Below are 15,586 nucleotides of genomic sequence, written 5' to 3' on the forward strand. Positions count from 1 at the left end.
CTGAAGAGCAAGTTGCTAAGTACCTTGGAGCAATCATGAAGCTAAATGCCAAGTTATTTGGTAATGAGATTTGGGAGGATGAACCCCCCTTGCTCACCAAAGAACTGGATGACTTTACTAGGCAGAGATTACCTCAAAAGAGACAGGATCCTGGAAAGTTCTCACCTTGTACCATAGGCACCATGACCTTTGAGAATGCTCTGTGTGACCTGGGGTCAAGTATAAACCTCATGCCACTCTCTGTGATGGAGAAGCTAGGGATCCTTGAGGTACAAGCTGCAAGAATCTCACTAGAGATGGTAGACAATTCAAGGAAACATGCTTATGGACTTGTAGAGGATGTCTTGGTAAAGGTTGAAGGCCACTACATCCCTGCTGACTTCATAATCCTAGACACTGGAAAGTGTAAGGATGAATCCATCATCCTTGGCAGACCCTTCCTAGCCACAGCAAAAGCTATGATTGATGTTGACAGAGGAGAATTGGTCCTTCAAGTGAATAAGGACTCCCTTGTGTTTAAAGCTCAAGGATCTCCCTCTGTAACCATGGAGAGGAAGCATGAAAAGCTTCTCTCAATGCAGAGTCAAATAGAGCCCCCACATTCAAACTCTAAGTTTGGTGTTGGAAGGCCATCATCATGCTCTGAGCATCTGTGAGGCTCCTTGAGAGCCCATTGTTAAGCTATTGACATTAAAGAAGCGCGTGTTGGGAGGCAACCTAATTTTATTTAATTATATCTATTTATTTTCCATTGTTATTTTATGTTTTCTGTAGGTTGATGATCATGTGAAGTCACAAAAACAACTGAAAAAGCAAAAACAGAATGAAAAATAGTATTAAAAATAGCACACCCTGGAGGAGAAGCTTACTGGCGTTTAAACGCCAGCAAGGGTAGCAGAATGCGCGTTAAACACCCAATCTGGCACCATTCTGGGCGTTTAACACCAGAAATAGGCACCAAACTAGCGTTTAACACCAGAAATGGGCACAGAGCTGGCGTTTAAATGCCAGAAAGGGGAGAACAGCTGGCGTTAAATGCCAGAAATGGGCAGCAACCTGGCGTTTAACGCCAGGATTGGCAATCAAGGGGGCGTTTACGTGCCAATATGGTGCAGGGATGAGAAATCCTTGACACCTCAGGATCTGTAGACCCCACAGGATCCCCACCTACTTCATCTCTCTCTCCCTTCTTCACACCTCCCCATAACACCATTACCCAAATACCCTTCACCAATCACCTCAATACCTCTTCCCCAAAAACCCCTCACTTATCAAATCCTACCCTCTTCTCCTTAATCTCTTCACCAATCCACATCCATCCACCATAGATCCCCACCTACCTCACCATACAACTTCAAACCACTTTCCCTCCCAAACCCACCCATACATGGCCGAACCCTACCCCTCTCTCCATTCCTATATAAACCCATCTTCTCTCATTCATTTTCACACATCATACACACTACTTCTCCCATTTGGCCGAACCATAAAACCCGCTCCATCTCCTCTATTTTCTTCTTCTACTCTTTTCTTCCTTTTTTTGCTCGAGGACGAGCAAACCTTCTAAGTTTGGTGTGGTAAAAGCTAAAGCTTTTTGTTTTTCCATAACCATTTATGGTACCTAAGGCCGGAGAAACCTCTAGAAAGAGGAAAGGGAAGGCAAAAGCTTCCACCTCCGAGTCATGGAAGATGGAGAGATTCATCTCAAAGGGCCATCAAGACCACTTCTATGAAGTTGGGCCAAGTTATCTGTACCCTATGTAATTCAGCTAGAATTGACATAGAGGGAGACATCCTCATTGAAGAAGACAAGCCCATCACTAAGAAAAGGATGGAGCAAACAAGAGAACCCACTCATGGACCTCAACAAGAGCATGAGGAAATTCTTCATCATGAGATCCCTGAGATGCCTCAAGGGATGCACTTTCCTCCACAAAATTATTGGGAGCAAATCAACACCTCCCTAGGAGAATTAAGTTCCAATATGGGACAACTAAGGGTGGAGCACCAAGAGCATTCTATCCTCCTCCATGAAATTAGAGAAGACCAAAGAGTCATGAGGGAAGAGCAACAAAGACAAGGAAGAGACATTGAGGAGCTCAAACACTCCATAAGATCTTCAAGAGGAAGAACAAGCCGCCATCACTACGGTGGACCCGTTCTTTAATTTCCTTGTTCTTATTTTTTCTGTTTTTCAAAAATTATGCTTTATGTTTTATTTATGTTTGTGTCTTATTACATGATCACTCATGTTTAAGTGTCTATGCCTTAAAGCTATGAATGTCCTATGAATCCATCACCTTTCTTAAATAAAAAGTGTTTTTAATTACAAAAAGAAAAAGAAGTACATGAATTTTGAATTTTAAAACAGATTAATTATTTTGATGTGGTGACAATACTTTTTGTTTTCTGAATGAATGCTTGAACAGTGCATATTTTTTAATTTGTTGTCTATGAATGTTAAAATTGTTGGCTCTTGAAAGAATGATGAAAAAGGAGAAATGTTATTGATAATTTGAAAAATCATAAAAATGATTCTTGAAGCAAGAAAAAGTAGTGAAAAGCTTGCAGAAAAAAAAATATATATGTGAAAAAAAAGAAAAAAAAGAAAGAAAAAGCAAGCAGAAAAAGCCAATAGCCCTTTAAACCAAAAGGCAAGGGTAAAATAAAAAGGATCCAAGGCTTTGAGCATCAGTGGATAGGAGGGCCCACAGGAATAAAATCATGGCCTAAGTGGCTAAACCAAGCTGTCCCTAACCATGTGCTTGTGGCCTGAAGGTGTCAAGTGAAAGGCTTGAGACTGAGAGGTTAAAGTCGTGGTCCAAAGCAAAAAGAGTGTGCTTAAGAGCTCTGGACACCTCTAATTGGGGACTCTAGCAAAGCTGAGTCACAATCTGAAAAGGTTCACCCAGTTATGTGTCTGTGGCATTTATGTATCCGGTGGTAATACTGGAAAATAAAATGCTTAGGGTCACGGCCAAGACTCATAAAGTAGCTGTGTTCAAGAATCAACATACGGAACTAGGAGAATCAATAACACTATCTAAATTCTGAGTTCCTATACATGCCAATCATTCTAAACTTCAAAAGATAAAGTGAGATGCCAAAACTGTTCAGAAGCAAAAAGCTAATAGCCCCGCTCATCTTATTAAGACTGATCTTCATAGATGTTTTTAGAATTCATTGTATATTCTCTTCTTTTTATCCTATTTGATTTTCAGTTGCTTGGGGACAAGCAACAATTTAAGTTTGGTGTTGTGATGAGCGGATAATTTATACGCTTTTTGGCACTATTTTTAGGTATTTTTAGTATGTTTTAGTTAGTTTTTATTATATTTTTATCAATTTTTAAATAAAAATCACATTTCTAGATTTTACTATGAGTTTTTATGTTTTTCTATGATTTTAGATATTTTCTGGCTGAAATTGAGGGACCTAAGCAAAAATCTGATTCAGAGGCTGAAAAAGGACTGCAGATGCTGTTGGATTCTGACCTCCCTGCACTCGAAGTGGATTTTCTGGAGATACAAAAGCCAAATTGGTGCTCTCTTAATTGCGTTGGAAGGTAGACATTCTGGGCTTTCCAGCAATATATAATAGTCCATACTTTGCTCGAGATTTGATTGCCCAAACTGGCGTTCCAAGTCAGCATAAAAATTCTGGCGTCAAAACGCCAGAACTGGCATAAAAGCTGGAGTTAAACACCCAATCTGGCATAAAAGCTGGCGTTTAACTACAAGAAAAGTCTCTACATGTGAAAGCTTCAATGCTCAGCCCAAGCACACACCAAGTGGGCCCGGAAGTGGATCTCTGCATTAATTACCTATTTCTGTAAACCCTAGGCTACTAGTTCTCTATAAATAGGACCTTTTGCTATTGTATTTTCATCTTGGAATCTTTGATTAGCCTTATGCTATCTTAGACACTTTTGGGAGGCTGGCCATTCGGCCATGCCTAGACCCTTTTGTTCTTATGTATTTTCAACGGTGGAGTTTCTACACACCATAGATTAAGGTGTTGAGCTCTGCTGTTCCTCATGAATTAATGCAAAGTACTATTATTTTTCTATTCAAATCAAGTCTATTTCTTCTCCAAGATATTCATTCACACTCAAGAACATGATGAATGTGATGATTATGTGACACTCACCACCATTCTCACCTATGAACGCGTGCCTGATAACCACTTCTGTTCTACATGGAAACAAGCTTGAATGTGTATCTCTTAGGTTTATAATCTAAGATTAGAACCTTCGTGGTATAGGCTAGAACTATTGGTGGCCATTCCTGAGATCTAGAAAGTCTAAACCTTGTCTGTGGTATTCCGAGTAGGGTCTGGGAAGGGATGACTGTGACGAGCTTCAAACTCGCGAGTGTTGGGTGTAGTGACAGACGCAAAAGGATCAATGGATCCTATTCCAACATGATCGAGAACCGACCGATGATTATCCGTGCAGTGACAGCGCATTTGGACCATTTTCACTGAGAGGACGGGAAGTAGCCATTGACAACGGTGAAACCCAACATACAGCTTGCCATGGAAAAGAGTATGAATGATTAGATGAAGACAATAGGAAAGCAGAAGTTCAGGAGGAACAAAGCATCTTCATACGCTTATATGAAATTCTCACCAATGAATTACATAAGTATCTCTATCTTATTTTATGTTTTATTCATATTTTAATTATCTTAAACTCCATAACCATTTGAATCCACCTGATTGAGATTTACAAGATGACCATAGCTTGCTGCAAGCCGACAATCTCCGTGGGATCGACCCTTACTCACATAAGGTTTATTACTTGGACGACCCAATACACTTGCTGGTTAGTTGTGCGGAGTTGTGACAAAGGGTTAAGATTATAATTGTGCATACCAAGTTGTTGGCGCCATTGATGATCACAATTTCGTGCACCAGTGGACTCGGCCAAATCGGTGATCAATTGCCATGCCTCCTCCGCCGTTCTATACTTTGTCAAGGAACCATTGCTTGAGGCATCCAAGAGGATCTTGTCTTGTGGTTTTATTCCTTGGCAAAAATAACTTATCAACACTAGAGTGTCAATCATATGGCGAGGGCATGAGTCAAGTAGTCTCCGAAACCTTTCCCAATACTCGTATAGAGTTTTCATTTCACCTTGGACAATGCAAAAAATTTCTTTCCTCAATTTATCCGTCACCTTCGGAGGAAAGAATTTATCTAAGAACTCCCTTCTAAGCAAATTCTAATCACCAAGAATCTCATCGAGCAAAGTGTAAAACCACTCTTTGGCCCTTCCCTCTAGAGAGAATGGGAAGGCAAACAAGCCAATAGCAACCTCATCAGAACCCTCCCGCCTAGTTGTTGAGCATACACCTTGAAAATCTATAAGGTGTCTAATAGGATCTTGGGTGGAGAGTCCATGAAACATGGGTAGAAGATGAATCAAAGCGGTCTTGAGTTCAAAATTAGCGTTCAACTCCGGATAACGCACTTGAAGCAATTGAAGAACAAAGTCCGGAGCACCGGCTTCCTTAAGAGTGACTCTCCTTGGAGCAGCCATATTTTTGGTACCTAGATTGATAGAAGAAGAATTAGTAGTATCGATGGAAGAATAGATGGCTGCCTCCTCAAATGACATGTCCGATTCACCCTCGGATACGGTTGGTGAATTGGTAGAAACTCTTTCACCCCCTCCAAAGGCTAACCGTCTCCTAGCTTGCCTAAGATGAAATAAAGTTCTCTTAATTTTGGGATCAAAAGTGGCTAAGCTTGGATCGGGTAGTGATCGCATCATTCAATGAAAGAGGCATAGAGCTAATGACAATAAGATGCACTAAACAAAGATTAATTCTAACTAACAATTGAACTATCAAACAATCAATAAAAATGCAAGTATTCACATATCCACATATTTACACTAACCAACAACATGGCACACAATTGCAACTCCCCGACAACGGCGCCATTTTGATGAACTATATTTTGTCAATATAGAATTCTCTAATGGAATTATGTCGTGAGTATAGCTCTAAACCAACAAACTATAGCACATCAAACAAAGAAAGTGTGTCCACAATTCAAATCAATAACCGAGAGTATTAGTCTCGGGTCGTTCTCCCTAGGAGTTTCCCTAAGGTGCACATTATTGGTTAGGAGTCTCTTGGTGTGAAGTTGGATACAAGAAATGTAAACAATCCCATAAAAGTGATGAACGAATGACAATAAAGCTAAGGGACACAAGAATTTGAAATCAAGCTAAAGTGAATGGCAATCAATCAATATAAGAGCCTTGGCTAGGGTTGAGAATTGGAAGTCCGATCATTATTATCTCCATCAATTGTGATATCAATTGGTTATTGCTCCACTTAGTTAACCTCTCACTATGAAAAAAAGTCAAGTGAAGATAATCAATTTGAGTCCACAAGTCCTAGTCTAATCCAAGGGAGAGACTAGAGTTAGTGTCATTCAAATCAATTATCAATTTCCAATTGTCAATCAACAAAAGACCTCAATAATTCAAGTGTTTCCAATTACCCAACCCCTAAGCCAAGAGTGAAGAACTACTCCATAGCTAAAGTTGACATTTTATCAAACATTTGGTGAGCAATAATGGAAGACATCATGAAATTGGAGAAAGGAATTGAATTAAATATATCTATTGCAAACAATCAACAACAATCAAACAATTAACAACAATGGAAAGGAAATTCCTCAATTCATTAATGAAAATCAAAGTAACAAGGTCTAGATCTAAGATCTACAACACAAGAACATCAAAAACACTAAATTGAAAATGGAAAAAGAGGAACTACAATCTAGAACAATGTAAATGTGAATCAAATTCAGATCTCACCAAAATATCCAAGTATAATTGGGAATGAGAAAGCCAAAAACCCTAGAGAGAATTTGGAGTTTCTCTCTCTAAAAATGTAACTTCCACAAGTAACTAACTAAAGTGTGCAAAAGATGTGTTCTCCTTCAATCCTTGGTTCTTTTAATCCTTTCCCGCCAGAATTCTGCTCAGAACTGGGCCTGCAAAAGATGTGCTTTTTGCGATCCATGCGAATGTGTCATGCGTGCGTACGTGTCGATGAAGAATCTGGCCAGCCACGCGAAAGCGTCGACGTTTGCGCGCCAATTCCAAAATCCAGCTCCCACGCGTGCGCGTCGGTTGCGTGTGCGCGTGGGTGCAAATGCTCCAAAGCTCCATTTTTATGCTCCTTCCACTTAAGCATGCTTCCTTTCCCTCTTCTAGACCATTCTTACCCCTATAAGCCCTGAAATCACTTAACAAACAGATCACATCACCGAATGGTAATAAAGGGGATAAAAATATAGCTTACTTAAGGCTTAAAAAGAATGTTTTCAACCATTAAGCGAAATTGGGAAGGAAACACAAAACCATGCATTTTATATGGATAAGTGTGATGAAATATCGATAGAACTACTAAAATTGAGCATAAAATGTATCACTAAATTGCGGTGCATCACGCGTCATTCAACATTTTTGCACTTGTGACGTGTACTCGTCACCTATGCGTACGCGTCATCTTCAGCGCTCTCTAGGAGAGCGTAGAGTTTGTGCCAAGAGCTCTCTCCCACACGTACGCGTCGTCCATGCGTACACATGGTCTTTAAAATTGTCGATCTGACGCGTACTGATGAGCAGATAATTTATAAGCTTTTTGGCATTGTTTTTACATAGTTTTTAGTATGATTTAGCTAGTTTTTAGTATAATTTTATTAGTTTTTAAATAAAAATCACATTTCTGGGCTTTACTATGAGTTTGTGTGTTTTTCTGTGATTTCAAGTTATTTTTGGCTGAAATTGAGGGACCTGAGCAAAAATCAGATTCAGAGGTTGAAGAAGGACTGCAGATGCTATTGGATTCTGACCTCCCTGCACTCAAAGTGGATTTTCTGGAGCTACAGAAGTCCAAATGGTGCACTCTGAATTGCGTTTGAAAGTAGACATCTAGGGCTTTCCAGAAATATATAATAGTCCATACTTTGCTTGAGTTTAGACGATGCAAACTGGCGTTCAACGCCAGCTCTTTGCCCTATTCTGGAGTTAAACGCCAGAAACAGGTTGCAAAGCAGAGTTAAACGCCAGAAACAGGTTACAAACTGGCGTTCAACTCCAAGAGAAGCCTCTTCATGTGTAAAGCTCAATGCTCAGCCCAAGCCCACATCAAGTGGGCCCCGAAAGTGGATTTCTGCATCAATTACTCATTTCTGTAAACCCTAGTAACTAGTCTGATATAAATAGGACCTTTTACTATTGTATTAGACATCTTTGATCAGTTTTATGCTATCTTAGACGTTTATGGGGGCTGGCCATTCAGCCATGCCTGGACCATTATCACTTATGTATTTTCAACGGTAGAGTTTCTACACACAATAGATTAAGGTGTGGAGCTCTGCTGTTCCTCATGAATTAATGCAAAGTACTATTATTTTTCTATTTAATTCAAGCTTATTCCTATTCTATGATATTCATTCGCACCCAAGAACATGATGAATGTGATGATTATGTGATGCTCATCACCATTCTCACCTATGAACGCGTGCCTGACAACCACTTCCGTTCTACATGAAGATGAGATAGAATGAGTATCTCTTAGGTATCTAATACAGGGGACCGAGTCCGAGATATTAGAATCTTCGTGGTATAAGTTAGAATCTATGGATTGCCATTCCTGAGATCCTGAAAGTCTAAACTTTGTCTGTGGTATTCCGAGTAGGATCTGGGAAGGGATGGCTGTAACGAGCTTCAAACTCGCGAGTGCTGGGCGTAGTGACAGACGCAAAAGGATCACTGAATCCTATTCCAGTATGATCGAGAACCGACAGATGATTAGCCATGCAGTGACAGCGCATTGGACCATTTTCATTGAGAGGACGAGATGTAGCCATTGACAATGGTGATGCCCAACATACAGCTTGCCATGGAAAGGAGTATGAAGGATTGGATGAAGACAGCAGGAAAGCAGAGGTTCAGGAGGAATAAAAGCATCTCTATACGCTTATCTGAAATTCTCACCAATGAATTACATAAGTATCTCTATCTTTATTTTACGTTTTATTTATCTTTTAATTATCAAATCTCTAAAACCATTTGAATCCGCCTGACTGAGATTTACAAGGTGACCATAGCTTGCTTCAGGCCGACAATTTCCGTGGGATCGACCCTTACTCATGTAAGGTTTATTACTTGGACGACCCAGTGCACTTGCTGGTTAGTTGTGCGAAGTTGTGACAAAGTGTGATTCACATTTGAGAGCACCAAGTCTTTGGTGCCATTGTTGATGATCACAATTTCGTGCACCACGTACGCGTCACCCACGCGTATGCGTCACCAGTGAAAATATTATCATCACGCGAACGCGTCACCCATGCGTACGCGTCACCCATGCGTACGCGTCACCCACGCGTACGCGTCGCCAGCTAAATTTTTCCTCTTCTATCACAGGCGCTCTTGGGTGAAGAACGTAGCTTCTCCTATGCATACACACACTGGGTCGTGCGTACGCACCCAAACACAGAGCGCTCTTTGAGAAAAAATGGAGCGCCAAGCTTCCTTTATTTAATTATGGACCACGCTTTTAAAAGCGTTGCCTAAGCTTCAAAAGCATGTTCAAGCTTCAAAGTGTATCCAAAAATTCTTCTTTTCTTCTTTTGAGCTTAATTTGTACTTTTTGCTTCTTTTTCTATCATTTTCTACAAAATAGATCAAAATCAAAGAGATGAAAGTAATATATGATTTAAGCACAAAAACACTGAATAATTAAGCATAATGAATAAAATTTTGATATGAAAAAGCATAGAAAATTATAACATGATGCGCAGTCATCATTCAACGCCTATTTTGGGTAGTCCAATCTGAAGATAAATATAGACCATTAGATATTGCTGGAAAGATCTAGAAGTTAGCTTTCCAACGCCGTTGAGAATGCATCATTTTGAACCTCTGTAGCTCCAGAAATGCTCGTTTGAATACACGGAGGTGAGATTCTAACAGCATCTGCTATGCTTTCCTTGTCTCTGAATCAGACTTTTTCCAGAGCTTGCCAAATTCATCAAAAAATCACCTAAAAATATAGAAAAAACAAAATCTCAAAGTAGAATCCAAAAAGTGAATTTTTCAATAAAACCTACTAAAATATAATAAAACTTAACAAAATAGATTGAAAACACTAAGAAAATAATGCCAAAAAGTGTATACAATATCCGCTTATCAGAACACTAACTTAAACTTTTGCTTGTCCTCAAGCAACAAAAAACAAGTAGGACTAAAAAGAAGAGGAGGATACAATAAGTTTTAAAGTTTTTCAATGAATCTTAGTTTCAATTGATGAGCGGAGCTAATAGCTCTTTACTTCTGACAGTTTTGGCATCTCACTTTCCTTTGAAGTTCAGAAATATTGACTTCTTTTGGAACTAGAATCCAGATGATATTATTGACTTTCTTAGTTTAGCTCTTGTTGATTCTTGAACACAGCTTCTTTTGGTGCTTTGCATCTTTTTGAGCCTAGCCGTGACTCTAAGCGTTTTGTTTTCCGGTATTATCACCGGATACATAAACGCCATAGGCACTTTACGGTGAAAACCCTTTGGATTCGAATTTAGCTTTACTTAAATTTCCAGTCAGTGGTACCCATAGTTTTTAAGCGTACTCTTTTGCTTTGGATCACGACTTTAACTGCTCAGTCTCATACTTTTCACTTGACACCTTCACACCACAAGCATTTAGTTAGCGATAGCAACTCATTTATGCTTTTTAGGCTGATTTTTGGCCCTCCTAATAATTGATTTTCAAAGCCTTGGATCTTTGCTCTTTTGATTTTCTTTTATGAGCATTTTTCTTTTTTTTCTTTTTCTTTTTATTTTTTTTTCTTTTTCTGCTGCTTTTTCTTGCTTCAAGAATCAATGTTTTTGATTTTTCAGAGAGTCAATAATATTTCTCTAATTCCTTTCTTCTTTCCAGAGTCAATATTCTCAATTCCAATATCAAGTATGCACTGTTAAGTCATACATTCAGAAATAAATGCAAGGCCAACACATCAAAACAAGTGGAGTAACTTATCAAAAACTTAAAATTCATGCATCTCACTATTTCTTTTCAAATTTTTTTTCTTTAAAGCATGGTGGTGATACAGTGGATATCTTATAGCAAAAAATAACATTAGAAATAAAACTAAAAAAGGATAAAAGACTACTTGTGATTATGACTTAGAAAAGAGAACAGACAGTAAATAAAAATACAATGAAAACAGAAATAGCACAAAGAGGGGTATTGGGACTCAACAACCTTAGTGACGGCGGCTGCTGCTCCTTCTTGATAGTCTAATGGAGCATTTGAGCTCCTCTATCTTACGCCGTTGCCTCTGTTGCTCCTCCATCATCCTTCTCTGATCTTTTTTCATTTTATGGAGGGTAGTGGTGTGCTTAGTGTGCTCCACCCTCAGCTGCTCCACGTTTGAGCTCAGCTCCCCTATCAAGATATGCAATTGATCCCAATAGTCTCGGAGAGAAAAAGACATCCCTTGAGGTATCTCAGGGATCTCTGGTGGAGGCGGCTGCACAGGCTCTTGATGTGGTGCGTGTACATGCTCTCTAATATGCTCTATTCTTCTTTTCGTGATGGGCTTGTCCTCCTAAATTGTGGTGTCTTCTTCTATGACAATTCCAGTTGAATTGCATAAGTGACAGATGAGATGTGGGAACGCCAGCCTTGCTTGGGAGGAGTGCTTTTCTGCCACCTTGTACAGCTCTTAAGGTATCACTTCATGTACCTCCACCTCATTTCCAAACATAATGCAATGAATCATTATTGCCCAGTCAATAGTAACCTCAGATCAGTTACTTATAGGGATGATGGAGCAATAGATAAACTCTAACCATCCTCTAGCTATAGGCTTGAGGTCAAGCCTACTCAGTTGGCAAGGCCTGCCTTGCGCGTCTAGCCTCCATTGGGCTCCCTTTACACAGATGTCAGTGAGCACTTGCTCCAACCTCTGATCATAGTTGACCCTTTTGGTGTAAGAGTGTAGCTCTCCTAGCATTTGTGGCAGCTTGAGCGCCACTCTTACACTTTCCGGGCTAAAGTCCAGGAGTTGCTCTCTGACCATGGTGCGCCAGTTCTTGGGCTGTGGGTTCACACTAGTATCATGCTTTTTGGTGACCCAAGCATTGGCGTAAAATTCTTGCACCATTAGTATTCCAACCTCTGGGATAGGATTGGTTAGGGCTTCCTAATCTCTTCTCCAAATTTCTTGTTGGATTTCTTGGTACTCGTCCCTTTTTAGCCTAAAGGGGACTTTGGAGATCACCCTTTTCTTTCTCACCACATCATAGAAGTGGTCTTGATGAGCCTTGGTAAGGAATCTCTTCATTTCCCAAGGTTTAGAAGAAGAAGCGGGAACCTTTCTCTTTCTCTTCCTTGAGGCTTCACTAACCTTGGGTGCCATACTTAGGAGTGGTAGAAGTCAAAAAGCAAAGCTTTTACAATACCAAACTTAAGAGCTTTGCTCATCCTCGAGAAAATAAGAACAAAAAGGAAAGAAATATAGAAGAAGGAAGAATTATAGAGGGGGAAAAAAGAAGAGAAGCCTTCGGCCAAGTGGGGGTGAGGAAGGGGAATAGTGTGTAGAGTGTATAAGGAAAGAGGGAGGGAGTGTTTGGGTGTGAGGGTGATGAGAGGAATGAAGGGGTATTTATAGGGGTGGGAGGGCTAGGGTTTCGGGAATGAGGGAGGGAAGAACTAGTGGGAATGGTATGAATTTAAAGTGGGTGGGGTTGGTGGAAATTAAATGATGGGAGTGATAAAGGGTTTTGGGAAGAGGAAAAGGTGATGGGGATGTGATTGGTTGAGGGTGTATGGGGAAGAGTGTGTATAGGGAAAAGGGAAAGTAGGAGAGAGAAGAAGGTGGGATAGGTGGATATTTTGTGAGACCCACTTAGCTGAGAAGATTGCAGAACTCATGTTGCCTGCCCCCTACCTGGCATTCAATGCCTGGAATGGACGTTGAATGCCCAGAGGGAGGTAAATGGTTGGGGCTGACTGCCCTTTCTAAGGCATTGAACACTCAGCTTAGCTCCCTGGTTGGCATTCAACGCTAGAGCATGCTCCCTTTTGGGCGTTGAATGCCCAGGTTGCTCCCTACCTAGCATTCAATGCCAGGTCCTTTCTCCTCTTGGGGCGTTGGACGCCTAGAATGCCCCCTGTGGGGCGTTCAACGCCAGCTTCTGCTCCCTGTGGGGCATTGAACACCCAGAAGGGATCAGGGAGGGGAGCTTTTTAGCTCCCTTATGGGCGTTGGATGCCCATCTTTGTCTTTTTTGGCGATCAACGCCAGTAAGGGACTTTCCCCAGGATGTTCTATTTTTAGATCTGAATATTTTTGTCACTATTTTAAGTGTTGCACATGATCACAAACATTAAAAAGCAAGGAAAAACTAAAGAGAACAACTAAAGCAGAATTAAATGGAAATAAAGAAAAGAATAATATTCTAAGTATGGTTGGGTTGCCTCCTAACAAGCGCTTCTTTACCCTTATTTGCTTGACAAACAGCTCCATTATGGAGATAGATAGGGGCTCAGAATTTCACCCCTTACAGTGAACTTTCTTCCTGTGTTCTCATGGATGAGCTCCATATGCTCTAGAGACAGGATTCTACTCACTGTTTAGGGAAGGATTGTACTTTAAGTGAAGACAACTCTCATGCCAGGTGAGAGGCCTTCAGTGTGGATCTTTTTGTTCCTCCAGCCTTTAGGTACCTTCTTTTTAGTACCTTCCTTATCAGTGCTTGATGATGGTTGCCCAACACAAAACTTAGAATTGGTGCCTAGGGGCTCTATAAAGCTCTGTACTGATATGGAAGGCTGAAACACAATGTGCTGCACAATGGTACCAACTCTGTCAGAGGGAGACCAAGGATTGGGGGATCTTGAACAAGATATGATCCAGGCACACCAGCATACATGCCCATGTTGAGGTTCTTGGCCTGCCATGCCCATGCAAGTGCCAATGGCATGCCCTCAGTGCTGCACAAATTCATTCTTTGGATGATTGGCCTGGCGTGCCACGCCCAGGTATGCCCATTGACACGCCCATCTTTCTGGCTTGGCGTGCCATGCCCGGCACGACCATTGACACCCCAGCTTTGCTGGTCTGGAGTGCCACGCCCATATAAGCGTGATAGAAGACCAAACGTGGTTTCAGATTTTTTACAAAATAGATTTTCGTTGTAAGTATAGCTCTGAACCAACAATTGGTCTTAATCAAAATTTAATCCAAGATATTGTCACAATTCAAATAAAATTAACCGAGAGTATTTAGACTTCCGGGTCGTTCTCCCTAGGAACTAGTGACAACAAGTGCATAAAATTGGTTGTGAATATCAAAAGGGTTTTCAATAATAAGGAAGCAATAAAGAAATAAAAGAACAAGACAAAATTTGCAATTAATAAACTAATGAAAGAACAAAAGAACTATGTATGTAATATAAACAAGTAAGACTCAAAATTGATGGAAAAGTGGTTTAATACATAAATGAAACCTTGACTTGATATGAGTTATGGAATCCTTTCCTTGCCATAACCACAATTATGATAACTATGATGGATTAATCTCACTAAGTCAACCCTTAACATCGAAAGATAAGTCAATTAAGCATAATTGTCATTAATCCACAAATCCTAGCTAACTTACCAAATCAATTGGTAAAAAGCTAGCGTTAGTGGAAACAATAACAACTAACAACTCAAGAATTATCACTAAATGTTGGACATTATGGCTCTAGTAATCCATATACTCATTTTTTCCCAAGCCAAGGGGTGGAAATTACCCCATAATCAAAATTGGCATTTTATCAAACACATAATGGGCATAAACATAAAACATGGCATAATTGGTAAATTAATGAAAGCTATGAATCACAAATGCTCAAAATCAATAAAAGCAACTTAAACAAACATGCAATAATCATCAAACATCAAATTAACCAACTAGAAATCCAAAATTGCAAAACTATGTATATATTGACATGAGAAATGAAAATAAAAGAAAGTGTAGAACAAGTGTAGTAATTAAAAGAGAAATTAAAGAAATACTTACAATGAATGGCAAAATCCAAGACCAAAATTGAGCTATAAAATGCTATAAACCCTAATTAATCATAAGGAAATTTGAGAGAAAATCCTAAACTAAACTACCCTAAAACTACTCCTAAAAACTCTTCTATGAAGTATGGTAGTGTATAGTATGATATATGGTTGCTTCCCCCTTCAAATATGCTCCAAAGCCTTCAAAAATGGGCCAAAAAAACCCCCCAAAACGCGAGTCCATGATGCGTGGCAAAAGTTAGACCAATTAAGAGAGTCTTAATAAGAGAGATGCGTTGCAAGTATAGCTCTCAACCAGCTAAAGTCTGCCTCACTAATTTAAAAAAGGGGTTGTCATAAATTTTAGAAATAAAAATACTGGGAGTATGAGTCCCAGGTCGTCTCCCACAAGTTGCAGGAAATGGTGCTATTTTATTAACTAGAAGTTTTTCAGAAAAGTTGAGTTTTGATAATGAATAAAAAATAATTGTAAATTAA

This window comes from Arachis hypogaea, chromosome 12, assembly GCF_003086295.3.
Source record: "Arachis hypogaea cultivar Tifrunner chromosome 12, arahy.Tifrunner.gnm2.J5K5, whole genome shotgun sequence".
In the NCBI taxonomy this organism is placed as follows: domain Eukaryota; kingdom Viridiplantae; phylum Streptophyta; class Magnoliopsida; order Fabales; family Fabaceae; genus Arachis; species Arachis hypogaea.